The 19,518-nt window shown below is 35.9% G+C and overlaps 20 non-coding genes across 20 annotated transcripts; all 20 read right to left on the bottom strand.

The window, feature by feature from the left end:
* Positions 1 to 5,764: 5,764 nt before the first annotated feature.
* On the bottom strand, positions 5,765 to 5,837 carry Trnaf-gaa (transfer RNA phenylalanine (anticodon GAA)). The gene has a single exon. It is a non-coding gene; the product is annotated as a tRNA-Phe (tRNA).
* Positions 5,838 to 6,444: 607 nt separating this feature from the next.
* On the bottom strand, positions 6,445 to 6,517 carry Trnaf-gaa (transfer RNA phenylalanine (anticodon GAA)). The gene has a single exon. It is a non-coding gene; the product is annotated as a tRNA-Phe (tRNA).
* Positions 6,518 to 7,124: 607 nt separating this feature from the next.
* On the bottom strand, positions 7,125 to 7,197 carry Trnaf-gaa (transfer RNA phenylalanine (anticodon GAA)). Its single transcript has one exon. It is a non-coding gene; the product is annotated as a tRNA-Phe (tRNA).
* A 607-nt stretch (positions 7,198 to 7,804) lies between these two features.
* On the bottom strand, positions 7,805 to 7,877 carry Trnaf-gaa (transfer RNA phenylalanine (anticodon GAA)). The gene has a single exon. It is a non-coding gene; the product is annotated as a tRNA-Phe (tRNA).
* Positions 7,878 to 8,484: 607 nt separating this feature from the next.
* Trnaf-gaa (transfer RNA phenylalanine (anticodon GAA)) lies at positions 8,485 to 8,557 on the bottom strand. Its single transcript has one exon. It is a non-coding gene; the product is annotated as a tRNA-Phe (tRNA).
* A 610-nt stretch (positions 8,558 to 9,167) lies between these two features.
* Positions 9,168 to 9,240, bottom strand: Trnaf-gaa (transfer RNA phenylalanine (anticodon GAA)). The gene has a single exon. It is a non-coding gene; the product is annotated as a tRNA-Phe (tRNA).
* Positions 9,241 to 9,847: 607 nt separating this feature from the next.
* On the bottom strand, positions 9,848 to 9,920 carry Trnaf-gaa (transfer RNA phenylalanine (anticodon GAA)). Its single transcript has one exon. It is a non-coding gene; the product is annotated as a tRNA-Phe (tRNA).
* A 607-nt stretch (positions 9,921 to 10,527) lies between these two features.
* Positions 10,528 to 10,600, bottom strand: Trnaf-gaa (transfer RNA phenylalanine (anticodon GAA)). The gene has a single exon. It is a non-coding gene; the product is annotated as a tRNA-Phe (tRNA).
* Positions 10,601 to 11,207: 607 nt separating this feature from the next.
* Trnaf-gaa (transfer RNA phenylalanine (anticodon GAA)) lies at positions 11,208 to 11,280 on the bottom strand. The gene has a single exon. It is a non-coding gene; the product is annotated as a tRNA-Phe (tRNA).
* Positions 11,281 to 11,887: 607 nt separating this feature from the next.
* Trnaf-gaa (transfer RNA phenylalanine (anticodon GAA)) lies at positions 11,888 to 11,960 on the bottom strand. Its single transcript has one exon. It is a non-coding gene; the product is annotated as a tRNA-Phe (tRNA).
* Positions 11,961 to 12,567: 607 nt separating this feature from the next.
* Positions 12,568 to 12,640, bottom strand: Trnaf-gaa (transfer RNA phenylalanine (anticodon GAA)). Its single transcript has one exon. It is a non-coding gene; the product is annotated as a tRNA-Phe (tRNA).
* A 607-nt stretch (positions 12,641 to 13,247) lies between these two features.
* Trnaf-gaa (transfer RNA phenylalanine (anticodon GAA)) lies at positions 13,248 to 13,320 on the bottom strand. The gene has a single exon. It is a non-coding gene; the product is annotated as a tRNA-Phe (tRNA).
* A 607-nt stretch (positions 13,321 to 13,927) lies between these two features.
* Positions 13,928 to 14,000, bottom strand: Trnaf-gaa (transfer RNA phenylalanine (anticodon GAA)). Its single transcript has one exon. It is a non-coding gene; the product is annotated as a tRNA-Phe (tRNA).
* A 607-nt stretch (positions 14,001 to 14,607) lies between these two features.
* Positions 14,608 to 14,680, bottom strand: Trnaf-gaa (transfer RNA phenylalanine (anticodon GAA)). Its single transcript has one exon. It is a non-coding gene; the product is annotated as a tRNA-Phe (tRNA).
* Positions 14,681 to 15,967: 1,287 nt separating this feature from the next.
* Positions 15,968 to 16,040, bottom strand: Trnaf-gaa (transfer RNA phenylalanine (anticodon GAA)). Its single transcript has one exon. It is a non-coding gene; the product is annotated as a tRNA-Phe (tRNA).
* Positions 16,041 to 16,647: 607 nt separating this feature from the next.
* Trnaf-gaa (transfer RNA phenylalanine (anticodon GAA)) lies at positions 16,648 to 16,720 on the bottom strand. The gene has a single exon. It is a non-coding gene; the product is annotated as a tRNA-Phe (tRNA).
* Positions 16,721 to 17,327: 607 nt separating this feature from the next.
* Trnaf-gaa (transfer RNA phenylalanine (anticodon GAA)) lies at positions 17,328 to 17,400 on the bottom strand. The gene has a single exon. It is a non-coding gene; the product is annotated as a tRNA-Phe (tRNA).
* A 607-nt stretch (positions 17,401 to 18,007) lies between these two features.
* On the bottom strand, positions 18,008 to 18,080 carry Trnaf-gaa (transfer RNA phenylalanine (anticodon GAA)). Its single transcript has one exon. It is a non-coding gene; the product is annotated as a tRNA-Phe (tRNA).
* Positions 18,081 to 18,687: 607 nt separating this feature from the next.
* On the bottom strand, positions 18,688 to 18,760 carry Trnaf-gaa (transfer RNA phenylalanine (anticodon GAA)). The gene has a single exon. It is a non-coding gene; the product is annotated as a tRNA-Phe (tRNA).
* Positions 18,761 to 19,367: 607 nt separating this feature from the next.
* Positions 19,368 to 19,440, bottom strand: Trnaf-gaa (transfer RNA phenylalanine (anticodon GAA)). Its single transcript has one exon. It is a non-coding gene; the product is annotated as a tRNA-Phe (tRNA).
* Positions 19,441 to 19,518: the final 78 nt, after the last annotated feature.

The following is a 19,518-nucleotide window of genomic DNA, read 5'->3' as shown; positions in this document are numbered from 1 at the left end:
TGAACGTTTCAAAAACCCAAGTAAAAATAACTGTTCATAATCAATAGAATTAACCATATCAGGCGGGTAATTGATAAAAATGTTGTGTAATATGTCTTTCAGGTAATCATGAAGTGGTTTGAACTTTTGACAAAGTACAAACATGTGACTAAGATTTTCTATACCCTGGCCGCACGTTTTGCATGTGCTAGTATCTGCCTGACCTATTCTGACCAACTTTTCGAGTGTAAAAATAGCTCTATGGACAATCCTATAGTTTAAGCAATGACAATCAGGAGGTAAACAACACTGATTGACAACCAAATAAAGATTTTTGAAATTGAGAGACGGATATAGCTCCGCCCAATGCTTTTCAGCAGAGGGCGTTTCAAAAAATTTTGTCAAAAGAAGGCTGTAAAATAATTTCGTCACAGCACTTCTAATGTGAATTTCTCTATCGTTATCTAAACAAATTTTAACAATCGGAGTAATCTCAACATTTAGAGGATTTTCGGATTTTAATAGTTCTTTCCACTCGTCAGGAATACATCGAATGATTTTTTCAAAAGCTGTTTTTATTTGTTCTGTTTTTTCATCAGGAAATTTTTGTTTTATTATTTCATCTATTGAATTCGATGTGAAGAAACCCGGCATAAATTCATAGCAAATGTCTTTTATTCGTATCAAGCCTGTTTGAATGAATTTTTCAAACAGAAGCATTTTACCGTTGCATGTTATGTTTGGATTACAAAACAGCGGATTATTATATACATGTTGCACTTGAAAATCGATTTTCAAATTGGATTTTATTTTATAATACGCGTTTATCATTTCTTGATAGTAAAGCGGTAAGTGTTTAATCTGTTTTGAATTTAAATGCGTATAAACTACATCTTGTTTTAAATCCATATTATCGATTTTAGAGATAAAGTAATCAAACGCACCTTTCCAAATTGATTTACATTCAGGGTCCAAATATTTTTTAAGAAATTTTAATCTAAAGGCTTGCATTTTTAGAAAAATATCAGGAATGTTTAAGCCACCTTCCAGTTTTGTACCTACTACACTTTGATATTTTACTAAATGTGATTTACTTTGCCAAAGAAATTTTATAACAATTAGTCGGATTTCATTTTTAACTTTTTCCGGCAATGGACATACAGTTACAGTATAATATAACCGCGACATTATGAGGGAAGTTAAAACTGTAGCTCGACCTGGTAAAGTTAATTCTCTTTTATTCCAAAAGAATAAAATTGTTTTTATCTTTTTAATTTTATCCTTCCAGTTAAGAAGTTCACATAACTCTTTATCCTTTCCAACATATATGCCTAAAACTTTTGTTACATTTTCACTTTTTTGTATTTGTAATTTATTTAACTCTGAATCAGTAATACTGCCAGAACCTAAACTCATAATTTCAGATTTTTGTTTATTAATTTTAGCACCAGAAGCCTCACTGTACAAATTAAGAACTTTGAAAGCTTCATTTACAGATTTTTTATTTGAAGTAAAAATATTTGTGTCATCTGCGTGTTGAAAAATTTTAGCATTTACATTTGACTTTGGGATATTTACACTCTGAATATTTTTATTTTTAATTATAGCTTGACCTAATGGTTCTGCCACCAACACATAGAGGAGAGCAGAAACTGGACACCCTTGTTTTATTGAATTATTTAGTTTAACATACTTTGTAAGGAAACCATTACATTTTACACTGCTGTTTACATTGTTATAAAATATTTTTATCCACTGCATAAATTTAGGACCAAAACCAAATTTTTCTAAAACTAAAAACAGATAATCATGGTCAACTTTATCAAAAGCTTTTTCCTGGTCAACTTTAATAAGATAGGCTTCTAAATCATCATTTTCAATTATTTCAATTAGATCTCTTATACTTGATGTAGTGTCTGCAATGTCGCGGCCTAGTATGCAACATGTTTGAAAACTAGACACTAATTTCGGTAGAACAAATTTTAATCTATTGGACATTATTCTAGCAATTATTTTGTAGTCTACACAAAGCAAAGATATCGGTCTAAAATTTTTTAATAGATTTTTATCCCCTTTGTTTTTATAAACTAAGTTTATTATACCATGCCGCATTGATCTTGTTAGGATGTGATCTTCTTCTATAACTTTAAAAATTTTAAGAAAAATCTCACCAAACAAATGAAAAAATTTACAGAAGAATTCAACTGTTAATCCATCAGGACCCGGAGATTTATTTTTTGACATGCCAAATAATGACGATTTAATTTCATCTAGAGTTAAATCGGTTTCTAAATTTTCACTATCTTCATCAGAAACTTTTTCAGAAATATATTCCAAAATTTCTTTTGCCTTATCTTTATTTATTACTGTACTAGAGTATAACTCTTTATAAAATTTATATACTTCTTCTAGAATGTCATCTGTACTTGTTAAAATTTTACCCTCGGTTGTTTTTAATTCTTTTACAGCGTTACTATTTTGTTTATATTTTTCAAGTTGCAAAAAATATTTTGAACTTTTATCTCCGTCTATAGCCCATTGGGCCTTTGAGCGCAAAATTGCACCTTTACAAATTTTATCTTCATACGTTTTAAGTTTTAGTTTCATTTCTTCAAACTTATTTACATCAAAATTTACATTATTTACCGCCATAGACGATAGTTTTTCATATTCATTTTGAAGCTTAAAATATTCGGACTTTTCAATACGCGATTTATTTTGCGCATATGATTTTGATAATTGTTTTATTTTAAATTTTAAATTGTCATACCAAATAAGCGGCTCATCATCAAAAAGTCTACAACTTTTTTCTTTTTCAATTAATCGTGAAATTTTTTGAACATAATCCTCGTCATGTAATAATAAATTATTAAATATCCATAACCCTGGGCCTCTCTCAATTTCAGTAAAATCTATATTTAGATTGACAAAAGAGTGGTCACTGAAAGTATTATGTTTATAATACACGTTTTTGACAAATTGAGAATATGCTTTCGGAATAAAAATGTGGTCAATTCTACTTTGAATTAGGACATTTTGAACGATACGACGCCAAGAGAAGATTCGTGCATTTTGATTTCTCGCTCGCCATACATCATATAAATTAAACATATCACACATGTTTGTGAGTTCTTTGTATGCTTTATCTTGAGTGTGTTCTGTTTTACCACAACGATCAAGATTTGACAGAGATGTATTCATATCACCTAGTAAAATGATATTTTCTGAATTCGCCATTTTAGAAGTAAGTTTCTCAAAAAACTTAATTTTTTCTTGCATAATATTTGGAACATAGCAATTAATTATATCAATAGCGTTATCATCCTGTTTAAAGGAAATATGGATACATCTACCGTCAAAACTTTGAACTTCGGACACTTGATTTTGTACTCTTTTGCTTACTAAAAAAGCAACACCTTGTCTCAGGTTTACACCATTACAAAAATATATTTTTCCTTCCCAAAATTTTTCAATATTTGGAATAATATCATCATCCCAAAACGTTTCTTGGATACCAACAATATCAAAATAATTTTCTGAACAATATTTTGTAAAATTCTGAAACTTTGTTACATCTCTGAGACCATTAGCATTTATGCTAACAATATTTACCATCAACCAGAAAAATAAACAATAAAAATGTGAACCTATGAACTTGAACTTGGTTGATTAGAAGAGAGTTTAGACTTAGGATTAGACTTCATCTTCTTAATGTCCTCAGGGGTGAGGTTGGGGCTAGTAACCAAACGACGCCTTCTTTTTTTTCCCATACTACGAGCCAGTTCCTCATCAGTAATTTCCATTTCTGATTCACTGGCAATCGAAGACTCTGCATTTTTATCATGATCACAATCAACCATGTCAACATTTGACTCATGAGAAACTGACTCGTTCACTTTTTTGGACCCCCCTTTTTTATGCAAAATATTTATTTCATTGTCAATTAAATTGTCTTTTGAATGTTCATGTACTTTCATAATTTCAGTTTGTTTATCATCATCGTCAGGAGTATTGTTACTGGAATCAGTTTTAATATTTTCATCTAGGTTTAGTTCATCTTGGTCAGTATTAACATCCGAATTTTCTTTTACATCAGTCGAGTCACGGTCATCTAAATTTAACACATCATCTACATCACCACGTTCACCATTTTTAACCTCATCATCTTCTTCCATTTGATCATCATTAGTAGCATTTTCATTTTCGACATTAGAGTCTTCAACATTAGAGTCATTTTGGGGTTCTGTATCAGGACGATCATAACCCCATACAGGTTCACAAATACAGCTGGCTGGATATCTATGACACTTATCACAGCGTGGTTTCGGACAATTGCGAGCCAAATGTCCACTATCTTTGCAACGATAACACATATTGTCAGGGCAGTTGATATACATATGGCCGGATTCGAAGCATTTCGAGCAGACCTTTTTCTGATTGTCATGTAATACACGTATATATTCATGTGAATTAACACCTGTTGAAAACTTCATAGTATACGGTAAACTTTGACGAAAATCTGGGAACCTTACTACCACGTACCTTGTACCATCTGCAATAGTCGTGCCCGGATGCATTCGGCGTTTAATGGACGATATTAACTCAGCACCGAAATCTTCAAGTTTTTTCGTAATTTCTTCATCCGTCACATAATAAGACACATTAAGGAAACTCACCATCTTTTCTTTCGAAAATACAGCGTTTGGCTTAAATGTCTCATTGTTAACTTTGAACCCCGTGTCGCATATTAAATCAACAGCTTCTATTTCTTTGAGTGTTATCTCATATATGTTTCCACTTTTAGGGACACAAGCCTCCACTACACCTTCACCAACTTCTGCCTCTACACTATTAATAACCGATAAGGCCGAAACATTTTTATTGTCCCCAACATCAACTAGGACAGTCTGTTCCTTCACAGTTCTATTCGCCCCCCTTCCACCAGGCATGGTGAAGGGAGGTTACGAAAACACGTTAAAAAGTCAGAAATATAGAAAATAATTCACGATTAGCAAATGTTATGTCACTGGGAGTATTCACTTACACCTTAAGCCATGGATGGCTCGTCCTAAGACAAGAAAAATTTCGATTGAAACTCAGCTTTGAAAAATACGTCCTTCTTGCTGAATGTCTAAACCGGAAGTCCGTCTAACGCTCTCCCAACTGAGCTATTCCGGCTGACAAGGATTGTTCTCCAATTAGGTGTATTTATTGATATGTAGCATCTACAACCTTGTGCTTATTTTGATATACATGTGAAACTGAAAGAGTGTAAATTAAGAATTTTATTTTCGTGTGTTAGGTGGGTCCTTTGAGCCTCTGGAAAGATCCCTTCTTTACCTGACAGTATAATTTCAAAAAACGTGTTCTAAGAATATTCATGTCTATGTTAATAAGTCCGTGTATTTTGCTCATTATAGGATTTTAGCTTTAATACAAAATAAATTATGCTTTCATGAACAAGAAAAACGTTAATGTCTCGTCGACGCTATCTTTTGAACATCAAGATTGACTTGACCATACTTTTGGCATCATAAAGGATCGTCTTCAACGTTACCAACTTGAAGTTAGATTTACGGACAGTTCATGACTTGAAAGACAGCGCCATTCATCTGTCAAATGTGTGTTTTCTTCTCTCGTATATCGTATTAGTTGTCTCCGAAATCTGACGTGCATGACATTAATGTAGCTACATCTATTCATTCTATGGTAAAAACTGTCTTTGGATTATCTTGCAAAAGTGGTGAGTAGCAAAAAATATCCTGCCAGCCGCCGGATTGTTCCGTGCCGGAACCCGGGATTGAACCGGGGGCCTTTAGATCTTCAGTCTAACGCTCTCCCAACTGAGCTATTCCGGCTGACAAGGATTGTTCTCCAATTAGGTGTATTTATTGATATGTAGCATCTACAACCTTGTGCTTATTTTGATATACATGTGAAACTGAAAGAGTGTAAATTAAGAATTTTATTTTCGTGTGTTAGGTGGGTCCTTTGAGCCTCTGGAAAGATCCCTTCTTTACCTGACAGTATAATTTCAAAAAACGTGTTCTAAGAATATTCATGTCTATGTTAATAAGTCCGTGTATTTTGCTCATTATAGGATTTTAGCTTTAATACAAAATAAATTATGCTTTCATGAACAAGAAAAACGTTAATGTCTCGTCGACGCTATCTTTTGAACATCAAGATTGACTTGACCATACTTTTGGCATCATAAAGGATCGTCTTCAACGTTACCAACTTGAAGTTAGATTTACGGACAGTTCATGACTTGAAAGACAGCGCCATTCATCTGTCAAATGTGTGTTTTCTTCTCTCGTATATCGTATTAGTTGTCTCTGAAATCTGACGTGCATGACATTAATGTAGCTACATCTATTCATTCTATGGTAAAAACTGTCTTTGGATTATCTTGCAAAAGTGGTGAGTAGCAAAAAATATCCTGCCAGCCGCCGGATTGTTCCGTGCCGGAACCCGGGATTGAACCGGGGGCCTTTAGATCTTCAGTCTAACGCTCTCCCAACTGAGCTATTCCGGCTGACAAGGATTGTTCTCCAATTAGGTGTATTTATTGATATGTAGCATCTACAACCTTGTGCTTATTTTGATATACATGTGAAACTGAAAGAGTGTAAATTAAGAATTTTATTTTCGTGTGTTAGGTGGGTCCTTTGAGCCTCTGGAAAGATCCCTTCTTTACCTGACAGTATAATTTCAAAAAACGTGTTCTAAGAATATTCATGTCTATGTTAATAAGTCCGTGTATTTTGCTCATTATAGGATTTTAGCTTTAATACAAAATAAATTATGCTTTCATGAACAAGAAAAACGTTAATGTCTCGTCGACGCTATCTTTTGAACATCAAGATTGACTTGACCATACTTTTGGCATCATAAAGGATCGTCTTCAACGTTACCAACTTGAAGTTAGATTTACGGACAGTTCATGACTTGAAAGACAGCGCCATTCATCTGTCAAATGTGTGTTTTCTTCTCTCGTATATCGTATTAGTTGTCTCTGAAATCTGACGTGCATGACATTAATGTAGCTACATCTATTCATTCTATGGTAAAAACTGTCTTTGGATTATCTTGCAAAAGTGGTGAGTAGCAAAAAATATCCTGCCAGCCGCCGGATTGTTCCGTGCCGGAACCCGGGATTGAACCGGGGGCCTTTAGATCTTCAGTCTAACGCTCTCCCAACTGAGCTATTCCGGCTGACAAGGATTGTTCTCCAATTAGGTGTATTTATTGATATGTAGCATCTACAACCTTGTGCTTATTTTGATATACATGTGAAACTGAAAGAGTGTAAATTAAGAATTTTATTTTCGTGTGTTAGGTGGGTCCTTTGAGCCTCTGGAAAGATCCCTTCTTTACCTGACAGTATAATTTCAAAAAACGTGTTCTAAGAATATTCATGTCTATGTTAATAAGTCCGTGTATTTTGCTCATTATAGGATTTTAGCTTTAATACAAAATAAATTATGCTTTCATGAACAAGAAAAACGTTAATGTCTCGTCGACGCTATCTTTTGAACATCAAGATTGACTTGACCATACTTTTGGCATCATAAAGGATCGTCTTCAACGTTACCAACTTGAAGTTAGATTTACGGACAGTTCATGACTTGAAAGACAGCGCCATTCATCTGTCAAATGTGTGTTTTCTTCTCTCGTATATCGTATTAGTTGTCTCTGAAATCTGACGTGCATGACATTAATGTAGCTACATCTATTCATTCTATGGTAAAAACTGTCTTTGGATTATCTTGCAAAAGTGGTGAGTAGCAAAAAATATCCTGCCAGCCGCCGGATTGTTCCGTGCCGGAACCCGGGATTGAACCGGGGGCCTTTAGATCTTCAGTCTAACGCTCTCCCAACTGAGCTATTCCGGCTGACAAGGATTGTTCTCCAATTAGGTGTATTTATTGATATGTAGCATCTACAACCTTGTGCTTATTTTGATATACATGTGAAACTGAAAGAGTGTAAATTAAGAATTTTATTTTCGTGTGTTAGGTGGGTCCTTTGAGCCTCTGGAAAGATCCCTTCTTTACCTGACAGTATAATTTCAAAAAACGTGTTCTAAGAATATTCATGTCTATGTTAATAAGTCCGTGTATTTTGCTCATTATAGGATTTTAGCTTTAATACAAAATAAATTATGCTTTCATGAACAAGAAAAACGTTAATGTCTCGTCGACGCTATCTTTTGAACATCAAGATTGACTTGACCATACTTTTGGCATCATAAAGGATCGTCTTCAACGTTACCAACTTGAAGTTAGATTTACGGACAGTTCATGATTTGAAAGACAGCGCCATTCATCTGTCAAATGTGTGTTTTCTTCTCTCGTATATCGTATTAGTTGTCTCTGAAATCTGACGTGCATGACATTAATGTAGCTACATCTATTCATTCTATGGTAAAAACTGTCTTTGGATTATCTTGCAAAAGTGGTGAGTAGCAAAAAATATCCTGCCAGCCGCCGGATTGTTCCGTGCCGGAACCCGGGATTGAACCGGGGGCCTTTAGATCTTCAGTCTAACGCTCTCCCAACTGAGCTATTCCGGCTGACAAGGATTGTTCTCCAATTAGGTGTATTTATTGATATGTAGCATCTACAACCTTGTGCTTATTTTGATATACATGTGAAACTGAAAGAGTGTAAATTAAGAATTTTATTTTCGTGTGTTAGGTGGGTCCTTTGAGCCTCTGGAAAGATCCCTTCTTTACCTGACAGTATAATTTCAAAAAACGTGTTCTAAGAATATTCATGTCTATGTTAATAAGTCCGTGTATTTTGCTCATTATAGGATTTTAGCTTTAATACAAAATAAATTATGCTTTCATGAACAAGAAAAACGTTAATGTCTCGTCGACGCTATCTTTTGAACATCAAGATTGACTTGACCATACTTTTGGCATCATAAAGGATCGTCTTCAACGTTACCAACTTGAAGTTAGATTTACGGACAGTTCATGATTTGAAAGACAGCGCCATTCATCTGTCAAATGTGTGTTTTCTTCTCTCGTATATCGTATTAGTTGTCTCTGAAATCTGACGTGCATGACATTAATGTAGCTACATCTATTCATTCTATGGTAAAAACTGTCTTTGGATTATCTTGCAAAAGTGGTGAGTAGCAAAAAAAAATATCCTGCCAGCCGCCGGATTGTTCCGTGCCGGAACCCGGGATTGAACCGGGGGCCTTTAGATCTTCAGTCTAACGCTCTCCCAACTGAGCTATTCCGGCTGACAAGGATTGTTCTCCAATTAGGTGTATTTATTGATATGTAGCATCTACAACCTTGTGCTGATTTTGATATACATGTGAAACTGAAAGAGTGTAAATTAAGAATTTTATTTTCGTGTGTTAGGTGGGTCCTTTGAGCCTCTGGAAAGATCCCTTCTTTACCTGACAGTATAATTTCAAAAAACGTGTTCTAAGAATATTCATGTCTATGTTAATAAGTCCGTGTATTTTGCTCATTATAGGATTTTAGCTTTAATACAAAATAAATTATGCTTTCATGAACAAGAAAAACGTTAATGTCTCGTCGACGCTATCTTTTGAACATCAAGATTGACTTGACCATACTTTTGGCATCATAAAGGATCGTCTTCAACGTTACCAACTTGAAGTTAGATTTACGGACAGTTCATGATTTGAAAGACAGCGCCATTCATCTGTCAAATGTGTGTTTTCTTCTCTCGTATATCGTATTAGTTGTCTCTGAAATCTGACGTGCATGACATTAATGTAGCTACATCTATTCATTCTATGGTAAAAACTGTCTTTGGATTATCTTGCAAAAGTGGTGAGTAGCAAAAAATATCCTGCCAGCCGCCGGATTGTTCCGTGCCGGAACCCGGGATTGAACCGGGGGCCTTTAGATCTTCAGTCTAACGCTCTCCCAACTGAGCTATTCCGGCTGACAAGGATTGTTCTCCAATTAGGTGTATTTATTGATATGTAGCATCTACAACCTTGTGCTTATTTTGATATACATGTGAAACTGAAAGAGTGTAAATTAAGAATTTTATTTTCGTGTGTTAGGTGGGTCCTTTGAGCCTCTGGAAAGATCCCTTCTTTACCTGACAGTATAATTTCAAAAAACGTGTTCTAAGAATATTCATGTCTATGTTAATAAGTCCGTGTATTTTGCTCATTATAGGATTTTAGCTTTAATACAAAATAAATTATGCTTTCATGAACAAGAAAAACGTTAATGTCTCGTCGACGCTATCTTTTGAACATCAAGATTGACTTGACCATACTTTTGGCATCATAAAGGATCGTCTTCAACGTTACCAACTTGAAGTTAGATTTACGGACAGTTCATGATTTGAAAGACAGCGCCATTCATCTGTCAAATGTGTGTTTTCTTCTCTCGTATATCGTATTAGTTGTCTCTGAAATCTGACGTGCATGACATTAATGTAGCTACATCTATTCATTCTATGGTAAAAACTGTCTTTGGATTATCTTGCAAAAGTGGTGAGTAGCAAAAAATATCCTGCCAGCCGCCGGATTGTTCCGTGCCGGAACCCGGGATTGAACCGGGGGCCTTTAGATCTTCAGTCTAACGCTCTCCCAACTGAGCTATTCCGGCTGACAAGGATTGTTCTCCAATTAGGTGTATTTATTGATATGTAGCATCTACAACCTTGTGCTTATTTTGATATACATGTGAAACTGAAAGAGTGTAAATTAAGAATTTTATTTTCGTGTGTTAGGTGGGTCCTTTGAGCCTCTGGAAAGATCCCTTCTTTACCTGACAGTATAATTTCAAAAAACGTGTTCTAAGAATATTCATGTCTATGTTAATAAGTCCGTGTATTTTGCTCATTATAGGATTTTAGCTTTAATACAAAATAAATTATGCTTTCATGAACAAGAAAAACGTTAATGTCTCGTCGACGCTATCTTTTGAACATCAAGATTGACTTGACCATACTTTTGGCATCATAAAGGATCGTCTTCAACGTTACCAACTTGAAGTTAGATTTACGGACAGTTCATGATTTGAAAGACAGCGCCATTCATCTGTCAAATGTGTGTTTTCTTCTCTCGTATATCGTATTAGTTGTCTCTGAAATCTGACGTGCATGACATTAATGTAGCTACATCTATTCATTCTATGGTAAAAACTGTCTTTGGATTATCTTGCAAAAGTGGTGAGTAGCAAAAAATATCCTGCCAGCCGCCGGATTGTTCCGTGCCGGAACCCGGGATTGAACCGGGGGCCTTTAGATCTTCAGTCTAACGCTCTCCCAACTGAGCTATTCCGGCTGACAAGGATTGTTCTCCAATTAGGTGTATTTATTGATATGTAGCATCTACAACCTTGTGCTGATTTTGATATACATGTGAAACTGAAAGAGTGTAAATTAAGAATTTTATTTTCGTGTGTTAGGTGGGTCCTTTGAGCCTCTGGAAAGATCCCTTCTTTACCTGACAGTATAATTTCAAAAAACGTGTTCTAAGAATATTCATGTCTATGTTAATAAGTCCGTGTATTTTGCTCATTATAGGATTTTAGCTTTAATACAAAATAAATTATGCTTTCATGAACAAGAAAAACGTTAATGTCTCGTCGACGCTATCTTTTGAACATCAAGATTGACTTGACCATACTTTTGGCATCATAAAGGATCGTCTTCAACGTTACCAACTTGAAGTTAGATTTACGGACAGTTCATGATTTGAAAGACAGCGCCATTCATCTGTCAAATGTGTGTTTTCTTCTCTCGTATATCGTATTAGTTGTCTCTGAAATCTGACGTGCATGACATTAATGTAGCTACATCTATTCATTCTATGGTAAAAACTGTCTTTGGATTATCTTGCAAAAGTGGTGAGTAGCAAAAAATATCCTGCCAGCCGCCGGATTGTTCCGTGCCGGAACCCGGGATTGAACCGGGGGCCTTTAGATCTTCAGTCTAACGCTCTCCCAACTGAGCTATTCCGGCTGACAAGGATTGTTCTCCAATTAGGTGTATTTATTGATATGTAGCATCTACAACCTTGTGCTTATTTTGATATACATGTGAAACTGAAAGAGTGTAAATTAAGAATTTTATTTTCGTGTGTTAGGTGGGTCCTTTGAGCCTCTGGAAAGATCCCTTCTTTACCTGACAGTATAATTTCAAAAAACGTGTTCTAAGAATATTCATGTCTATGTTAATAAGTCCGTGTATTTTGCTCATTATAGGATTTTAGCTTTAATACAAAATAAATTATGCTTTCATGAACAAGAAAAACGTTAATGTCTCGTCGACGCTATCTTTTGAACATCAAGATTGACTTGACCATACTTTTGGCATCATAAAGGATCGTCTTCAACGTTACCAACTTGAAGTTAGATTTACGGACAGTTCATGATTTGAAAGACAGCGCCATTCATCTGTCAAATGTGTGTTTTCTTCTCTCGTATATCGTATTAGTTGTCTCTGAAATCTGACGTGCATGACATTAATGTAGCTACATCTATTCATTCTATGGTAAAAACTGTCTTTGGATTATCTTGCAAAAGTGGTGAGTAGCAAAAAATATCCTGCCAGCCGCCGGATTGTTCCGTGCCGGAACCCGGGATTGAACCGGGGGCCTTTAGATCTTCAGTCTAACGCTCTCCCAACTGAGCTATTCCGGCTGACAAGGATTGTTCTCCAATTAGGTGTATTTATTGATATGTAGCATCTACAACCTTGTGCTTATTTTGATATACATGTGAAACTGAAAGAGTGTAAATTAAGAATTTTATTTTCGTGTGTTAGGTGGGTCCTTTGAGCCTCTGGAAAGATCCCTTCTTTACCTGACAGTATAATTTCAAAAAACGTGTTCTAAGAATATTCATGTCTATGTTAATAAGTCCGTGTATTTTGCTCATTATAGGATTTTAGCTTTAATACAAAATAAATTATGCTTTCATGAACAAGAAAAACGTTAATGTCTCGTCGACGCTATCTTTTGAACATCAAGATTGACTTGACCATACTTTTGGCATCATAAAGGATCGTCTTCAACGTTACCAACTTGAAGTTAGATTTACGGACAGTTCATGATTTGAAAGACAGCGCCATTCATCTGTCAAATGTGTGTTTTCTTCTCTCGTATATCGTATTAGTTGTCTCTGAAATCTGACGTGCATGACATTAATGTAGCTACATCTATTCATTCTATGGTAAAAACTGTCTTTGGATTATCTTGCAAAAGTGGTGAGTAGCAAAAAATATCCTGCCAGCCGCCGGATTGTTCCGTGCCGGAACCCGGGATTGAACCGGGGGCCTTTAGATCTTCAGTCTAACGCTCTCCCAACTGAGCTATTCCGGCTGACAAGGATTGTTCTCCAATTAGGTGTATTTATTGATATGTAGCATCTACAACCTTGTGCTTATTTTGATATACATGTGAAACTGAAAGAGTGTAAATTAAGAATTTTATTTTCGTGTGTTAGGTGGGTCCTTTGAGCCTCTGGAAAGATCCCTTCTTTACCTGACAGTATAATTTCAAAAAACGTGTTCTAAGAATATTCATGTCTATGTTAATAAGTCCGTGTATTTTGCTCATTATAGGATTTTAGCTTTAATACAAAATAAATTATGCTTTCATGAACAAGAAAAACGTTAATGTCTCGTCGACGCTATCTTTTGAACATCAAGATTGACTTAACCATACTTTTGGCATCATAAAGGATCGTCTTCAACGTTACCAACTTGAAGTTAGATTTACGGACAGTTCATGATTTGAAAGACAGCGCCATTCATCTGTCAAATGTGTGTTTTCTTCTCTCGTATATCGTATTAGTTGTCTCTGAAATCTGACGTGCATGACATTAATGTAGCTACATCTATTCATTCTATGGTAAAAACTGTCTTTGGATTATCTTGCAAAAGTGGTGAGTAGCAAAAAATATCCTGCCAGCCGCCGGATTGTTCCGTGCCGGAACCCGGGATTGAACCGGGGGCCTTTAGATCTTCAGTCTAACGCTCTCCCAACTGAGCTATTCCGGCTGACAAGGATTGTTCTCCAATTAGGTGTATTTATTGATATGTAGCATCTACAACCTTGTGCTTATTTTGATATACATGTGAAACTGAAAGAGTGTAAATTAAGAATTTTATTTTCGTGTGTTAGGTGGGTCCTTTGAGCCTCTGGAAAGATCCCTTCTTTACCTGACAGTATAATTTCAAAAAACGTGTTCTAAGAATATTCATGTCTATGTTAATAAGTCCGTGTATTTTGCTCATTATAGGATTTTAGCTTTAATACAAAATAAATTATGCTTTCATGAACAAGAAAAACGTTAATGTCTCGTCGACGCTATCTTTTGAACATCAAGATTGACTTGACCATACTTTTGGCATCATAAAGGATCGTCTTCAACGTTACCAACTTGAAGTTAGATTTACGGACAGTTCATGATTTGAAAGACAGCGCCATTCATCTGTCAAATGTGTGTTTTCTTCTCTCGTATATCGTATTAGTTGTCTCTGAAATCTGACGTGCATGACATTAATGTAGCTACATCTATTCATTCTATGGTAAAAACTGTCTTTGGATTATCTTGCAAAAGTGGTGAGTAGCAAAAAATATCCTGCCAGCCGCCGGATTGTTCCGTGCCGGAACCCGGGATTGAACCGGGGGCCTTTAGATCTTCAGTCTAACGCTCTCCCAACTGAGCTATTCCGGCTGACAAGGATTGTTCTCCAATTAGGTGTATTTATTGATATGTAGCATCTACAACCTTGTGCTTATTTTGATATACATGTGAAACTGAAAGAGTGTAAATTAAGAATTTTATTTTCGTGTGTTAGGTGGGTCCTTTGAGCCTCTGGAAAGATCCCTTCTTTACCTGACAGTATAATTTCAAAAAACGTGTTCTAAGAATATTCATGTCTATGTTAATAAGTCCGTGTATTTTGCTCATTATAGGATTTTAGCTTTAATACAAAATAAATTATGCTTTCATGAACAAGAAAAACGTTAATGTCTCGTCGACGCTATCTTTTGAACATCAAGATTGACTTGACCATACTTTTGGCATCATAAAGGATCGTCTTCAACGTTACCAACTTGAAGTTAGATTTACGGACAGTTCATGATTTGAAAGACAGCGCCATTCATCTGTCAAATGTGTGTTTTCTTCTCTCGTATATCGTATTAGTTGTCTCTGAAATCTGACGTGCATGACATTAATGTAGCTACATCTATTCATTCTATGGTAAAAACTGTCTTTGGATTATCTTGCAAAAGTGGTGAGTAGCAAAAAATATCCTGCCAGCCGCCGGATTGTTCCGTGCCGGAACCCGGGATTGAACCGGGGGCCTTGAGATCTTCAGTCTAACGCTCTCCCAACTGAGCTATTCCGGCTGACAAGGATTGTTCTCCAATTAGGTGTATTTATTGATATGTAGCATCTACAACCTTGTGCTTATTTTGATATACATGTGAAACTGAAAGAGTGTAAATTAAGAATTTTATTTTCGTGTGTTAGGTGGGTCCTTTGAGCCTCTGGAAAGATCCCTTCTTTACCTGACAGTATAATTTCAAAAAACGTGTTCTAAGAATATTCATGTCTATGTTAATAAGTCCGTGTATTTTGCTCATTATAGGATTTTAGCTTTAATACAAAATAAATTATGCTTTCATGAACAAGAAAAACGTTAATGTCTCGTCGACGCTATCTTTTGAACATCAAGATTGACTTGACCATACTTTTGGCATCATAAAGGATCGTCTTCAACGTTACCAACTTGAAGTTAGATTTACGGACAGTTCATGATTTGAAAGACAGCGCCATTCATCTGTCAAATGTGTGTTTTCTTCTCTCGTATATCGTATTAGTTGTCTCTGAAATCTGACGTGCATGACATTAATGTAGCTACATCTATTCATTCTATGGTAAAAACTGTCTTTGGATTATCTTGCAAAAGTGGTGAGTAGCAAAAAATATCCTGCCAGCCGCCGGATTGTTCCGTGCCGGAACCCGGGATTGAACCGGGGGCCTTTAGATCTTCAGTCTAACGCTCTCCCAACTGAGCTATTCCGGCTGACAAGGATTGTTCTCCAATTAGGTGTATTTATTGATATGTAGCATCTACAACCTTGTGCTTATTTTGATATACATGTGAAACTGAAAGAGTGTAAATTAAGAATTTTATTTTCGTGTGTTAGGTGGGTCCTTTGAGCCTCTGGAAAGATCCCTTCTTTACCTGACAGTATAATTTCAAAAAACGTGTTCTAAGAATATTCATGTCTATGTTAATAAGTCCGTGTATTTTGCTCATTATAGGATTTTAGCTTTAATACAAAATAAATTATGCTTTCATGAACAAGAAAAACGTTAATGTCTCGTCGACGCTATCTTTTGAACATCAAGATTGACTTGACCATACTTTTGGCATCATAAAGGATCGTCTTCAACGTTACCAACTTGAAGTTAGATTTACGGACAGTTCATGATTTGAAAGACAGCGCCATTCATCTGTCAAATGTGTGTTTTCTTCTCTCGTATATCGTATTAGTTGTCTCTGAAATCTGACGTGCATGACATTAATGTAGCTACATCTATTCATTCTATGGTAAAAACTGTCTTTGGATTATCTTGCAAAAGTGGTGAGTAGCAAAAAATATCCTGCCAGCCGCCGGATTGTTCCGTGCCGGAACCCGGGATTGAACCGGGGGCCTTTAGATCTTCAGTCTAACGCTCTCCCAACTGAGCTATTCCGGCTGACAAGGATTGTTCTCCAATTAGGTGTATTTATTGATATGTAGCATCTACAACCTTGTGCTTATTTTGATATACATGTGAAACTGAAAGAGTGTAAATTAAGAATTTTATTTTCGTGTGTTAGGTGGGTCCTTTGAGCCTCTGGAAAGATCCCTTCTTTACCTGACAGTATAATTTCAAAAAACGTGTTCTAAGAATATTCATGTCTATGTTAATAAGTCCGTGTATTTTGCTCATTATAGGATTTTAGCTTTAATACAAAATAAATTATGCTTTCATGAACAAGAAAAACGTTAATGTCTCGTCGACGCTATCTTTTGAACATCAAGATTGACTTGACCATACTTTTGGCATCATAAAGGATCGTCTTCAACGTTACCAACTTGAAGTTAGATTTACGGACAGTTCATGATTTGAAAGACAGCGCCATTCATCTGTCAAATGTGTGTTTTCTTCTCTCGTATATCGTATTAGTTGTCTCTGAAATCTGACGTGCATGACATTAATGTAGCTACATCTATTCATTCTATGGTAAAAACTGTCTTTGGATTATCTTGCAAAAGTGGTGAGTAGCAAAAAATATCCTGCCAGCCGCCGGATTGTTCCGTGCCGGAACCCGGGATTGAACCGGGGGCCTTTAGATCTTCAGTCTAACGCTCTCCCAACTGAGCTATTCCGGCTGACAAGGATTGTTCTCCAATTAGGTGTATTTATTGATATGTAGCATCTACAACCTTGTGCTTATTTTGATATACATGTGAAACTGAAAGAGTGTAAATTAAGAATTTTATTTTCGTGTGTTAGGTGGGTCCTTTGAGCCTCTGGAAAGATCCCTTCTTTACCTGACAGTATAATTTCAAAAAACGTGTTCTAAGAATATTCATGTCTATGTTAATAAGTCCGTGTATTTTGCTCATTATAGGATTTTAGCTTTAATACAAAATAAATTATGCTTTCATGAACAAGAAAAACGTTAATGTCTCGTCGACGCTATCTTTTGAACATCAAGATTGACTTGACCATACTTTTGGCATCATAAAGGATCGTCTTCAACGTTACCAACTTGAAGTTAGATTTACGGACAGTTCATGATTTGAAAGACAGCGCCATTCATCTGTCAAATGTGTGTTTTCTTCTCTCGTATATCGTATTAGTTGTCTCTGAAATCTGACGTGCATGACATTAATGTAGCTACATCTATTCATTCTATGGTAAAAACTGTCTTTGGATTATCTTGCAAAAGTGGTGAGTAGCAAAAAATATCCTGCCAGCCGCCGGATTGTTCCGTGCCGGAACCCGGGATTGAACCGGGGGCCTTTAGATCTTCAGTCTAACGCTCTCCCAACTGAGCTATTCCGGCTGACAAGGATTGTTCTCCAATTAGGTGTATTTATTGATATGTAGCATCTACAACCTTGTGCTTATTTTGATATACATGTGAAACTGAAAGAGTGTAAATTAAGAATTTTATTTTCGTGTGTTAGGTGGGTCCTTTGAGCCTCTGGAAAGATCCCTTCTTTACCTGACAGTATAATTTCAAAAAACGTGTTCTAAGAATATTCATGTCTATGTTAATAAGTCCGTGTATTTTGCTCATTATAGGATTTTAGCTTTAATACAAAATAAATTATGCTTTCATGAACAAGAAAAACGTTAATGTCTCGTCGACGCTATCTTTTGAACATCAAGATTGACTTGACCATACTTTTGGCATCATAAAGGATCGTCTTCAACGTTACCAACTTGAAGTTAGATTTACGGACAGTTCATGATTTGAAAGACAGCGCCATTCATCTGTCAAATGTGTGTTTTCTTCTCTCGTATATCGTATTAGTTGTCTCTGAAATCTGACGTGCATGACATTAATGTAGCTACATCTATTCATTCTATGGTAAAAACTGTCTTTGGATTATCTTGCAAAAGTGGTGAGTAGCAAAAAATATCCTGCCAGCCGCCGGATTGTTCCGTGCCGGAACCCGGGATTGAACCGGGGGCCTTTAGATCTTCAGTCTAACGCTCTCCCAACTGAGCTATTCCGGCTGACAAGGATTGTTCTCCAATTAGGTGTATTTATTGATATGTAGCATCTACAACCTTGTGCTTATTTTGATATACATGTGAAACTGAAAGAGTGTAAATTAAGAATTTTATTTTCGTGTGTTAGGTGGGTCCTTTGAGCCTCTGGAAAGATCCCTTCTTTACCTGACAGTATAATTTCAAAAAACGTGTTCTAAGAATATTCATGTCTATGTTAATAAGTCCGTGTATTTTGCTCATTATAGGATTTTAGCTTTAATACAAAATAAATTATGCTTTCATGAACAAGAAAAACGTTAATGTCTCGTCGACGCTATCTTTTGAACATCAAGATTGACTTGACCATACTTTTGGCATCATAAAGGATCGTCTTCAACGTTACCAACTTGAAGTTAGATTTACGGACAGTTCATGATTTGAAAGACAGCGCCATTCATCTGTCAAATGTGTGTTTTCTTCTCTCGTATATCGTATTAGTTGTCTCTGAAATCTGACGTGCATGACATTAATGTAGCTACATCTATTCATTCTATGGTAAAAACTGTCTTTGGATTATCTTGCAAAAGTGGTGAGTAGCAAAAAATATCCTGCCAGCCGCCGGATTGTTCCGTGCCGGAACCCGGGATTGAACCGGGGGCCTTTAGATCTTCAGTCTAACGCTCTCCCAACTGAGCTATTCCGGCTGACAAGGATTGTTCTCCAATTAGGTGTATTTATTGATATGTAGCATCTACAACCTTGTGCTTATTTTGATATACATG

Source organism: Mytilus californianus, unplaced genomic scaffold (assembly GCF_021869535.1).
Source record: "Mytilus californianus isolate M0D057914Y unplaced genomic scaffold, xbMytCali1.0.p SCAF_14, whole genome shotgun sequence".
NCBI lineage: Eukaryota > Metazoa > Mollusca > Bivalvia > Mytilida > Mytilidae > Mytilus > Mytilus californianus.
This window is presented reverse-complemented; position numbering and strand designations above follow the sequence as displayed.